Source organism: Thalassophryne amazonica, chromosome 7 (assembly GCF_902500255.1).
Source record: "Thalassophryne amazonica chromosome 7, fThaAma1.1, whole genome shotgun sequence".
NCBI lineage: Eukaryota > Metazoa > Chordata > Actinopteri > Batrachoidiformes > Batrachoididae > Thalassophryne > Thalassophryne amazonica.
Window position 1 is genome coordinate 120,908,807 of NC_047109.1, and position 13,539 is coordinate 120,922,345.

General features: G+C 43.3%; 1 protein-coding gene across 1 annotated transcript in view; it reads right to left on the bottom strand.

Moving 5' to 3' along the window:
- LOC117513527 (proprotein convertase subtilisin/kexin type 4-like) overlaps positions 1-13,539 on the bottom strand; it is a 420,105-nt gene that overhangs the window by 51,939 nt on the left and 354,627 nt on the right. The gene's annotated exons all lie outside the window — the stretch shown is intronic.

Here is a 13,539-nt window from a genome sequence, read left to right on the forward strand (position 1 = left end):
CCACTGACACACCGTCCCGAACATCCCCTTCCGTCCCCTCCAAAATTCCCAAAAGGTCTCAATTAACCCACAAAATGCCCTGTCGAGCAAAAGTTTAGCATTGAATTTCCAGTAGGTGGTGACTCGTGCAGTGTGTGAGTGGAACAAATCCATAGTGACAAGATGGTGATCCGAAAAGCCAACCGGCTGGATACAACTCCTGCACAATCTATTCCGAAACGAGTGTGATATATAAATCCGGTCAAGCCTAGCTGCGGACACCACCCCATCCGAAACCCAAACCCACGTGTACTGTCTGTCTTGAGGATATACAACCCTCCATGTGTCTAATAAACCCACCTCCCGTAAACACCCCGCCAGTGTGGAAGCCGACTGCAAATGCGGCTCCTCACCCACTCGGTCCAGGGACATATCCACCGTACAGTTGAAATCGCCCCCCAGCACCAAACAGTCACCAGGCGCCTGCTGACCCAAAATGGCGCGCACTTGTGTAAACAGTCCCACTCGCTCCGAGCCCTCATTGTGTGCATAAACATTTATAAACACCATGGTCAACGCCCCAACCCGAGCCCTGACCAGCAGAACCCGCCCCTGAACGACCTCAGTAGTAGACAATACAGTAGCATCGAGTCGAGGTGAAAACAAAACCGCCACTCCAGCACTTAAGTTAGAGCCATGACTCTGATACAACGGTCCCCTCCACCACCGAGCCCAGTCCACCTCATTACCAACATCAGAGTGAGTCTCCTGCAGAAACAGCACCTGTAACCCCTGCCGCTCAAACAACTCAGAGACCAACGCCCTCCTCCGGCCGTCCCTGCCACCATTCATATTCAAGGAGCCCACCTTCAGATACTGCATGGGGACTGAGTAAAAAAAGAACAAAAAGAAAAACAGATAGAAAAGAGAGAACACCCAGTGAAACACAGTCATACTCTATCTGGTGGATGTACGACCCCTACGACCGCGCCCCCGCTTTGGCAAGGGGCCCTTCCCCAAGGCCGTAATATATTTCCTGAGTCTATACCGTTTCTTCTCATCCAACAAGTCCACACCAACAAGCCGCCTCAATACCTTAACAGACTTCACAAATTTCTCCGTATCCGGAAAATAATCCGCAACTCTCACGGATTTACCGAATGATTCATCCAGAAAACTGTTAATATCCTGCAACGTGTACAGATCGCTGCTGTGGAAAACAGAACCGGCGGTAGACATGCTAGAATCCGAATCATAATCCAGGTCGTCATCAGTCAGACTTTGGCTCAACAAGGGCTGTGGGTCCCCGAGAGCCGGTACCACCTCTCCAACCATGCCACCCTGTCCAACAGTAACCGAGGACCCAACCGCAGCAGAACCAACAGTGTCGGCCACAGAGGGAGGAACAGAAACTCCAACTACATCACCCACACAACCCTCAGTCACCGCAGCATCTGCCACCCCAGAATGTTCTGTTAGCAGCGGCTCAGTAGACATAACAGTATCAGGCACTAAGCTGCCCTGCTGCGGAGGAACAACCTCCACCTGCCCCGGAACTGGGCCCGACACCGACGCCCCGGGAACGTCGCGTTTGTGCGGACACGCGAAGCGTTTATGACCGACATCCCCACATTCAAAACACTTCATGCTACCAGAACTAGCATAGACCATATAAAAAGAGTCCTCATGTTTGACTCTGAAAGACACGTCCAGAGTCTGAGTAGAACAGTTCAGGAACATAAACACCTGGCGACGGAAGGACAAAACATGGCGAAGTTTCTCGCTCTTACAGCCCAACCCGATCGTCTTAAACCCGCTAGCAAATTTTCCAAACCTCTGCAGCTCCTGACTCAGAGCCTCATTCGAAACGAACAGCGGGACACCGGAAATAATGATCTTAGTAGACGGAGCGTAAAGCGGAGAGGCCTGCAAGTAAGAATCATTTAGATAAACCCCACTCTCCACTAACTGAGCAGAGAAACGTTCCTCCGACAAAAAAACCACCACGGCTCTGTTCATTCTGGAAGCAAACATTAAGTTTTCATGGCCGACCTGCTCACCCACCACCAAAACATCCTCCACCGACACAGCCGGGTCCGGAACCACCCTCACCCCGTGACGGAGCGAGAGGGCCGGCGGCGGCCCCGCCGCCATCCGCACCAAGACCCGCCACAAAAAAAAGTACACAAGCAACCACAAATCAATCAAAACAATAATAAACAACCAACAAACAAACCGAAAAGCAACAAACTCCCAAAAAGGAAGGAAAAAACGCCACCTCACCTGAGCTGCGTCACACTCACGCCCGCACCCTCCACTCACGCTCGGACTCCCAGCATGCACCAGTCAGAGAGAGAGACAGAGAGAGAGAGAGAGAGAGAGAGAGAGAGAGACAGACAGAGAGAGAGAGAGACAGAGAGAGAGAGAGAGACAGAGAGAGAGAGACAGAGACAGAGAGAGAGACAGAGAGAGAGAGAGACAGAGACAGAGAGAGAGAGACAGAGAGAGACAGAGAGAGAGAGAGACAGACAGAGAGACAGAGAGAGAGAGACAGAGAGAGGTTTTATTTTGAGGAGTCTGAGTCTCCTTAAAATAAACCCGCTCTCTCTCCTCTATCAGATTCTTTAATATAAAATAAAATAAAACCGCTTTCTCGTGCGCTCTCTCTCTCTCTCTCTCTGTCTGTGTGTCTAATCAGAGCTGAGACTCTTTAAAATAAACACGCACGCGCTACATGTCGGTGCGCTCATCAAACGCCCTGATTGATCAGTCTGATCAAAGCTGAAAAGAGCTGTAACTAAAATAAACGTGCACTCCCTGCATAAAATAATAATAATAATAATGTTAAATGACTGTTTTTGAGCCACACCACACCTGCAGTAGAGAACAGAGCGCACTTCCACAGAGACAGAAAATAACACTGAAACTAGTGCAGCATGGCACACGCGATTGTGTGCACACATTAAAACGCGAACACACGCAGCTGCAAGTATGAACGAACACTGTTAAAGGCTGAGTACACGTATTTCGGCCGTATTTAAATGAAACACAACGCTGCAATGAGCAGCTCTACGAATATGCCACTGTAACAGGCAGACTGGCCACGAATAAAGCATTTTTATTACGTCTGCTTTGCGTCTGATTTGTGGCGGTTGCAAATCAGATGCGCTGTGCTCACAGCTGGATGCCGTTCTTTGTTCTACCGGCTGCTGGATGCTGCCTATATAAAATAATTATTTTGTGGCGGATTAATCATTTTATTCTGCAAATTGCCTGTTGAAAACGACTCTAATCACCTCCTGAATCACAGAGGAAGCTGCAGAAAGCATTTTGAGCCATCTAAAAAGGTAATTATTTACATTGTCAAGGCTTGATAAAACAGTTGTGTGTTTTTCCTTCTTATGTGCAGCTGTTACAGTATTTATTCCTGTGTTTATAACAGATTTAATTTCTTGATATAATCGTTCAGACGAGCTGCGCTCTGATGTGATCCAATCGCCCTGTTCACTGCTTCTTTACTCCAATCAACTTGTCCAAGTCCAGCAGTTGCTCCAGAGGCTGTATTGTTGGTGTGAATAGTGATGCCGACGGCCCGAATGAGCTTCTTTTATGACCGCAATGCAGAGGCCGTGCACGCGCAACACGTGCGCAATGCATCATAATACACCTGTAATACTGCCGTGATAATCGCAATGTGTCTGAACCGTTTCCTCACTACATGCGTTATACAACTGTGACTGTTCATCATATATTCACTATATATTATTAATATAACCATAATTCATACTGGGACATTTGTCATTTTGGCAATTTTTGTTGCAGACGACAACAAACGCCCGTACTTTGTGTACTCAGTCCATGCGCAATTAATCCTCTCCCCAGTGGGACCAGGCCCTAACACGTTGATTTTGAGTCTTAACACCACGCTCGCTTCTGGAAGCATCAAAAGTGACAACACACAAAAGCAATGAGCCCACACTTGTGTCTTTGAGCATCCTGCCCCCTGCTGGAAGGTCTTGTTTACTACATGGCTTCTAGCACAGAAGCAAGCTGAGAGGAGCCACAAAGCTCAACTCTCTGCTCAATCACAACACTTCGGTCAGGCAGAGGTCTTGGAAAATAAAGCAGTGCTGAGTTATGGTTTGGTGTATAAATAAAATGAATACTGATAGAATAACTGCTTTAATGTCAATTCTGTCATTTGTACAAAGTTAAAATATAACATATATCTTTTAATGTTGAATAATGCACTAATTCTGAAGTTTTGTAACAAACACAGACAGATCGCAAAGGATTATGCGTAAAATGTGCCTCCGCTAAAAACTGATTGGTTGAGTCATTCATTATGTAAACCAACAAGTTAATGTGACATGTGTCATGTGTTGCTGTTTACAGATAAATGTGCTTTTGTAAAATATTCCATTTTTTTATTTGTAAAAACAGGCATTTTCAAAAAAAAAAAAAAGCCAAGTTGTAATTAGATAACCGTCTGATATAACCAGTGTCAAAACAAATAGAACGCTGCCATGATCTACTGCTGCCAGTGCTAGTTTTGGCCCTTTTTCAGCTGATTTTTCATTCGTGTGAGAATTTTTTGGATCGCACCAAGTTTCAGGTTAATTGCACGTCCAGCATCATTTAGTATACATGGAGTAACGAGCTGCGTTTAACATCTCACGACCACCTCCTGATCAGCGATCATATGGTCAGATAAAAATCAAACCTGTTTGATATTCTGGTCGGCCGTCGTGAGGGTATCCCACTGCTGAAGCACTACAAGCGTCCAACCTCTCGCATTGTGCCTATGCAAACACCGCAGACCTGTCTTATAATTTTTTTTTTAAACTTTTATGTCTTACATAGAGAATTTCAAATTAAATTTGAAAAAAAAAGCTTCTGTTTACATTTTGCTTCTGGAAACACGAGTCCGACATGTGGTTTTTGAACGTACAATGTGTGTGAGAACATAAATCGTGCGTTCTGAACTTTTACACTGTGCGGTTCTGTTGTACAGTTTGAGCTGGAACCGAGTACAGTGATTGAATATATCAGCCCAGCTTCAGTTTGAATACTGCCATGAACACTACTGGCCAGTAGATGGCAGTAGAGACCTTGAAAACATGCCAAAAGAAAATTCCAGATAATCCGTGTCTGCTACTCTGCTACATTTAGGATGCGTGGAATTTAATAAATGCAAACACAGTAACTTTATTTATGAGAGTCGTAGGCACTAGAGTTTAATGCTGTTGCCCGTGGAGCCTGATCAGAGTGTCTGAAATGCATTTCTCATGTCCTGAACGTACTGAGATTACTCTATCCTACCCATAATGCACTGCTGGGCACAGCATGTCCACACTAAAACCTTAAAAAGTAGCGCATTACTTTAAAAGTAAAACATATATCTGATATTTTCACTTTATAAAACTTCAGACGTGACGTTAATTTAAATAACTTGTCCGAAATTAGTTTGGTTAAAATTTGACCCATAAGTTAAAAATGTATGCCTCTGGATGACTTGGGTGATATTGGCCACGTATCAGTATGGTGTTAAAGAAAATGAAAGTTTTTTTGTGACCAGTTCTCCTTTGCCTGCAGAGAATAGAGTGGTTTCTTCTCGAAGCAGCTCTCCTGTTTTGCAGAGGGAAGAACTACACATCCACACTACACATTACCATGTGCTTTTTCAGTTTATCTGAGTTCAACAAAATACACAAAATATTTCTGAAAATATTTACTCAATCTAATTACTGTTTTCCGACAAAACAAAATGAAAGGACCACAATGGAAATAAGCGCTCGCGCTTTTTTGTGTAATCCTTTTATTTTAATGTTACCTGTATACAATATTTGTTAATTGTTATACAATGTACATTTTAATAGTAAACAAATCAATCAATCAATCAATCAATCAATCAACACCTGCTACAAAACATTTAACAGAAACAGTAGGTGCTCAACTGATTTTAAATTTAATAAATGTTTGTAGCTGTTCAGCTTTATTTACCACATTATCGGTCTAAAAATTATCGGACAAAAATTTATCGCAAGATAATTACTCAGTTATCTAAAAAGATAATCTGATAATGAAAACATTATCTTCAATAATTATCGGATTATCGGAACTGTGCCCATCACTGGTATGGAATATGTAAGGCGGATGTCATCTGCAGCCAAAATTTTGTGCAGCTCAAAAATTCTGGCAACGGAAAAACGTGCCTCTGCGGATAATTGCGGATGTGTGCGGGTGTCGGCCGACTCATACAAGCATGTTTCACGCATATTGCGGATGTTAAACGAATATGAGCCAATTTTGTGTGCAATCCATACGCAAATCCTCCTAAATGTCAGTGGGACCGGGCCCTTACATCTTCCTTTCAATGCCACTGACAAAGGAAGTGTTTCTACATCTGAAGTTGGTCCCTGGACTTTGGACCATGGTTCACTGGTCCTAATGGTTGGACTGCATCTCACTAGAACCTTCGATGGTTTAACTACAGAGGACAATTTTCATATGTACAATTACAATTTAGTCAGGAACACATTCATCAAAGAAAACATTTTTGTTTTCATTGTAACAAGTTATATTTAGTGGTTTGGCTGTGGTCTGGGACCTCCACGTGCAGAAAAAAATCCCCAACACCCCCAAAGGTAGAGAAGAGAGCATGCGTCAATGCCAACAAAATTGACTAATGAAGTCAGACCCGGCATCAAGGAGAAGTTGGTTTGGAGGCGGATGCAAACTGGTCTGCAGAGCATCAGTGTGTGGGCAGGTTAAAGTACTTTAAATAGGGCGTTCATAAAGAACTACCTAATAAACAGCTAGCAAGCAATCGGCTGAGCTACCAGCTGATCACTGCTGATGTCTTCAGATGGTTGTCAGGACTTGACTTTGTGACCTGGCTGAACTAAGGCTGTGCTCAGTTTAGGACCTTTCATCTATTTCTTGGATTTAGTGCTCTTTCTCTCACAGACCCCATTCACTGTGTACCTCGATAGACCATCCTTTCTTCTCTTTTTCTTTTGTGGTTATCCTTTCTCCAGGTATTGTGGTGATATGATCGTGTTATTTTAGTTTTACAATGTAACCACTATCAAACAATCACAAAGTAATGCTTCACTTCTTTCATTTAGAATATTTCTGCATGGAAACCGTCTCTCTCACTGACAACCACACCTGCACCTAATCCATCATCAATGCAGCATGCACTAACTACCCAGCAGGTGGCAGACACGTCTATGTGATATTATGTAGGCAAAACAAATGTGTTTTTTTAGTTTATCTGAGTTCAACAAAATACACAAAATATTTCTCAAAATATTTACTCAATCTAAGGGCCCTGTCCCACTGGGGAGAGGATTAATTGCGCATGAATTGAGTACACAAAATACAGGCATTCGTTGTCGTCTGCAACAAGAATGGTCAAAAATGACAAATGTCCCAGTATGAATTACAGATATATTAATAATATATAGCGAATATATGATGAACAATCACAGTTATATAACACATGTAGTGAGGAAACTGATCCGACACATTGAGATTATCACAGCAGTGTTACAGGTGTATTATGAATGCATCGCGCACGTGTTGCGCGTGCACGGCATCTGCATTGCGGTCAAAAAAGAAGCGCACTCGCTCCTTTCAGCATCACTATTCACACCAACAATACAGCCTCTGGACCATTTGCTGGACTTGGACAAGTTGATCACAGAGTTAATGTTTATGTTGTCATGCGAGGGTTAACTGTTCATGAGTTTGCGGAGCGGGGGGGGGGGGGGGAAGGCGCTCGGGATGTGAGACGTTGTTTGGTTTTTTTTTTTTGAGTGAGTTGTGGCTAAACAGCAACTCTTCCTTTCATGGTGTTAAATAAAAGTCCTGGATTGCAGCAACTACGTCTTTGTGGATCTACACAGCCGGACCGGCACTGACTGGCAGGTATGTCGCTTTCTGCCACATATAGTACTTTGGGTGTACGTGACGTGTTTGTTATGCATTCACAGATTGTCTGCAAATCAGCTGCAAAGCAGATGTAATAAAAACACTTTATTTGTGGCCAATTTGTCTGCATTTGCGACAACTTATTTTGGTTTGTGATGTGGACATGATGGGAACGATATATATCTGTTTTACACACTGTCCCAGTCCGCTGTCAAGCCGCAAATCCCTGTCAGTTGTGGATATCAGCTGTTAATGGCAGATATATAGCGCATAGAGTGAGTATGTATTGTGTATGAATTGAGTATATATGGAGTATGTGAGACGGATGTTATCCACATTCAGATTTTTGAACAGCGCAAAAATCCTGGCTGTGGACATGCATGCCTCTGCAGATGATCACGGACGTGTTCGGATGACGGCCAACTCATACAGGCATGTTACACGGATATTGCGGATGTTTGGCGAATATGGGCCAATTTTGCGCGCAATCCATATGCAAATCCTCCTAAACACCAGTGGGACAGGACCCTAATTACTATTTTCCGACAAAACAAAATGAAAAAAGTTCTTTTTTAGGGTTTTCTTTTCTTTCTCTGGTGGTTGGCTCTCACTGCGGTATTGTATCACTTCCTGTTCCGGAGCACAGCGGTGTTTTGCTGTATCTGTTAGCTGTTTAATCTGCGTAGTTAGATTGATCTAGAGAATGATTTGTTTCACAGTGTAATCTTCACGTGCCTTAACTAAAGCACTCCGTCTGCTGAATCACCGCTAAATTATTTACACATTATTCATTTTGTGTGTTTTTAGGAATCCGCTAGCTTAGCGCAGCTACTAGCTCTTAGCCGGTTTAGCATGGTGGCTTCTCCTGTCTCTCCTGCACTTTTCTGCTCTGGGTGTGAAATGTTTAGTTATTCCTCGGCCTCCTTTAGCAGTAATGGTACTTGTAATAAGTGTAGCTTATTCGTAGCTTTGGAGGCCAGGCTGGGTGAATTGGAGACTCGGCTCCGCACCGTGGAAAATTCTACAGCTAGCCAGGCCCCTGTAGTCGGTGCAGACAAAGGTAGCTTAGCCGCCCTTAGTTCCCTTCCAGCAGATCCCGAGCAGCCGGGAAAGCAAGCCGACTGGGTGACTGTGAGGAGGAAGCGGAGTCCTAAACAGAAGCCCCCTGTACACCACCAACCCGTTCACATTTCTGAGAGTTTTTCCCCACTCGGCGATACACCCACCGAGGATCAAACTCTGGTTATTGGTGACTCTGTTTTGACAAATGTGAAGTTAGCGACACCAGCAACCATAGTCAAATGTCTTCCGGGGGCCAGAGCAGGCGACATTGAAGGAAATTTGAAACTGCTGGCTAAGGCTAAGCGTAAATTTGGTAAGATTGTAATTCACGTCGGCAGTAATGACACCCGGTTACGCCAATCGGAGGGCACGAAAATTAACATTGAATCGGAGTGTAACTTTGCAAAAACAATGTTGGACTCTGTAGTTTTCTCTGGGCCCCTCCCCAATCGGACCAGGAGTGACATGTTTAGCCGCATGTTCTCCTTGAATTGCTGGCTGTCTGAGTGGTGTCCAAAAAATGAGGTGGGCTTCATAGATAATTGGCAAAGCTTCTGGGGAAAACCTGGTCTTGTTAGGAGAGACGGCATCCATCCCACTTTGGATGGAGCAGCTCTCATTTCTAGAAATCTGGCCAATTTTATTAAACCCTCCAAACCGTGACTATCCAGGGTTGGGACCAGGAAGCAGAGTTGTAGTCTTACACACCTCTCTGCAGCTTCTCTCCCCCTGCCATCTCCCCAATACCCCATCCCCGTAGAGACGGTGCCTGCTCCCAGACCACCAATAACCAGCAAAAATCAATTTAAGCATAAAAATTCAAAAAGAAAAAATAATATAGCACCTTCAACTGCACCACAGACTAAAACAGTTAAATGCGGTCTATTAAACATTAGGTCTCTCTCTTCTAAGTCCCTGTTAGTAAATGATATAATAATTGATCAACATATTGATTTATTCTGCCTTACAGAAACTTGGTTACAGCAGGATGAATATGTTAGTTTAAATGAGTCAACACCCCCGAATCACACTAACTGTCAGAACGCTCGTAGCACTGGCCGAGGCGGAGGATTAGCAGCAATCTTCCATTCCAGCTTATTAATTAATCAAAAACCCAGACAGAGCTTTAATTCATTTGAAAGCTTGACTCTTAGTCTTGTCCATCCAAATTGGAAGTCCCAAAAACCAGTTTTATTTGTTATTATCTATCGTCCACCTCGTCGTTACTGTGAGTTTCTCTGTGAATTTTCAGACCTTTTGTCTGACTTAGTGCTTAGCTCAGATAAGATAATTATAGTGGGCGATTTTAATATCCACACAGATGCTGAGAATGACAGCCTCAACACTGCATTTAATCTATTATTAGACTCAATTGGCTTTGCTCAAAATGTAAATGAGTCCACCCACCACTTTAATCATATCTTAGATCTTGTTCTGACTTATGGTATGGAAATTGAAGACTTAACAGTATTCCCTGAAAACTCCCTTCTGTCTGATCATTTCTTAATAACATTTACATTTACTCTGATGGACTACCCAGCAGTGGGGAATAAGTTTCATTACACAGAAGTCTTTCAGAAAGCGCTGTAACGAGGTTTAAGGATATCATCCTGTTGTGTGGGCCGCCAGAAGAGGAGGTACTGCTGGCCCACCACCAGAGGGCGCCCTGCCTGAAGTGCGGGCTTCAGGCATGAGAGGGCGCTGCCGCCATGGACACAGCCGGGGGTGACAGCTGTCGCTCATTACCTCTTGACAGCTGTCACCCATCTACTCAACATCATCTCACTCCATAAAGACCAGATGTCATCTCCACCTCGTTGCCGAGATATCATACTTCATAGGAGGTACTACTCTCAACCTTTTTTTGAGATTTATAAATCTGTGATTGTGAGTGTTTGCAGGAGAACCGGTCATTTTGGTGGAGGCTGTGCATGACGGCGCTCCTTTTCCTCTGAGACCACTGCAACGTGTTGAGTGAGAGGTGGAGGTGGCATTCCCACCGTTGTTGTTACTGGGTGTACACACACCCACACTTGACTGTGTTTGTTCTTCGCCAGCAGTACCAGATCCGACAGTCGGGGACGGTGATCACCTGGGAATTCGGGACTTGGCGGCTCCAGTATTCACCAGGTTCTGGGGCGGCGGAAATCGTGTGGGTCCGGCTCTTCTCAGGACAGACGTCTTCTATCCTCGAGCCTGCCCACACGTCACCTCTGTGTATTGACTGTTATGATATTCTGTGATTGTCTGTATGTTCGTTGTGCACATTCACAACATTAAATTGTTATATTTTGGCTCATCTATTGACCGTTCATTTGCGCCCCCTGTTGTGGGTCCGTGTCACTACACTTTCCCAACACATTCCTTCTTTATGTTCTCTAATGCCATATACCAACACAGTGCAGAGTAGCTACCTAAACTCTGTAAGTGAGATAGAGTATCTCGTCAATAGTTTTACATCCTTATTGAAGACAACTTTGGATGCTGTAGCTCCTCTGAAAAAGAGAGCTTTAAATCAGAAGTGCCTGACTCCGTGGTATAACTCACAAACTCGCAGCTTAAAGCAGATAACCGTAAGTTGGAGATGAAATGGCGTCTCACTAATTTAGAAGATCTTCACTTAGCCTGGAAAAGAGTCTGTTGCTCTATAAAAAAAGCCCTCCGTAAAGCTAGGACATCTTACTACTCATCACTAATTGAAGAAAATAAGAACAACCCCAGGTTTCTTTTCAGCACTGTAGCCAGGCTGACAAAGAGTCAGAGCTCTATTGAGCCGAGTATTCCTTTAACTTTAACTAGTAATGACTTCATGACTTTCTTTGCTAATAAAATTTTAACTATTAGAGAAAAAATTACTCATAACCATCCCAAAGACGTATCGTTATCTTTGGCTGCTTTCAGTGATGCCAGTATTTGGTTAGACTCTTTCTCTCAGATTGTTCTGTCTGACTTATTTTCATTAGTTACTTCCTCCAAACCATCAACATGTCTATTAGACCCCATTCCTACCAGGCTGCTCAAGGAAGCCCTACCATTATTTAATGCTTCGATCTTAAATATGATCAATCTATCTTTGTTAGTTGGCTATGTACCACAGGCTTTTAAGGTGGCAGTAATTAAACCATTACTTAAAAAGCCATCACTTGACCCAGCTATCTTAGCTAATTATAGGCCAATCTCCAACCTTCCTTTTCTCTCAAAAATTCTTGAAAGGGTAGCTAACTGATCATCTGCAGAGGAATGGTCTATTTGAAGAGTTTCAGTCAGGTTTTAGAATTCATCATATTACAGAAACAGCATTAGTGAAGGTTACAAATGATCTTCTTATGGCCTCAGACAGTGGACTCATCTCTGTGCTTGTTCTGTTAGACCTCAGTGCTGCTTTTGATACTGTTGACCATAAAATTTTATTACAGAGATTACAGCATGCCATAGGTATTAAAGGCACTGTGCTGCAGTGGTTTGAATCATATTTATCTAATAGATTACAATTTGTTCATGTAAATGGGGAATCTTCTTCACAGACTAAGGTTAATTATGGAGTTCCACAAGGTTCTGTGCTAGGACCAATTTTATTCACTTTATACATGTATAGGCAGTAGGCAGTATTATTAGACGGCATTGCTTAAATTTTCATTGTTACGCAGATGATACCCAGCTTTATCTATCCATGAAGCCAGAGGACACACACCAATTAGCTAAACTGCAGGATTGTCTTACAGACATAAAGACATGGATGACCTCTAATTTCCTGCTTTTAAACTCAGATAAAACTGAAGTTATTGTACTTGGCCCCACAAATCTTAGAAACATGGTGTCTAACCAGATCCGTACTCTGGATGGCATTACCCTGACCTCTAGTAATACTGTGAGAAATCTTGGAGTCATTTTTGATCAGGATATGTCCTTCAATGCGCATATTAAACAAATATGTAGGACTGCTTTTTTGCATTTACGCAATATCTCTAAAATCAGAAAGGTCTTGTCTCAGAGTGATGCTGAAAAACTAATTCATGCATTTATTTCCTCTAGGCTGGACTATTGTAATTCATTATTATCAGGTTGTCCTAAAAGTTCCCTGAAAAGCCTTCAGTTAATTCAAAATGCTGCAGCTAGAGTACTGATGGGGACTAGAAGGAGAGAGCATATCTCACTCATATTGGCCTCTCTTCATTGGCTTCCTGTTAATTCTAGAATAGAATTTAAAATTCTTCTTCTTACTTATAAGGTTTTGAATAATCAGGTCCCATCTTATCTTAGGGACCTCATAGTACCATATCTCCCCAATAGAGCACTTCGCTCTCAGACTGCAGGCTTACTTGTAGTTCCTAGGGTTTGTAAGAGTAGAATGGGAGGCAGAGCCTTCAGCTTTCAGGCTCCTCTCCTGTGGAACCAGCTCCCAATTCAGATCAGGGAGACAGACACCCTCTCTACTTTTAAGATTAGGCTTAAAACTTTCCTTTTTGCTAAAGCTTATAGTTAGGGCTGGATCAGGTGACCCTGAACCATCCCTTAGTTATGCTGCTATAGACGTAGACTGCTGGGGGGTTCCCATGATGC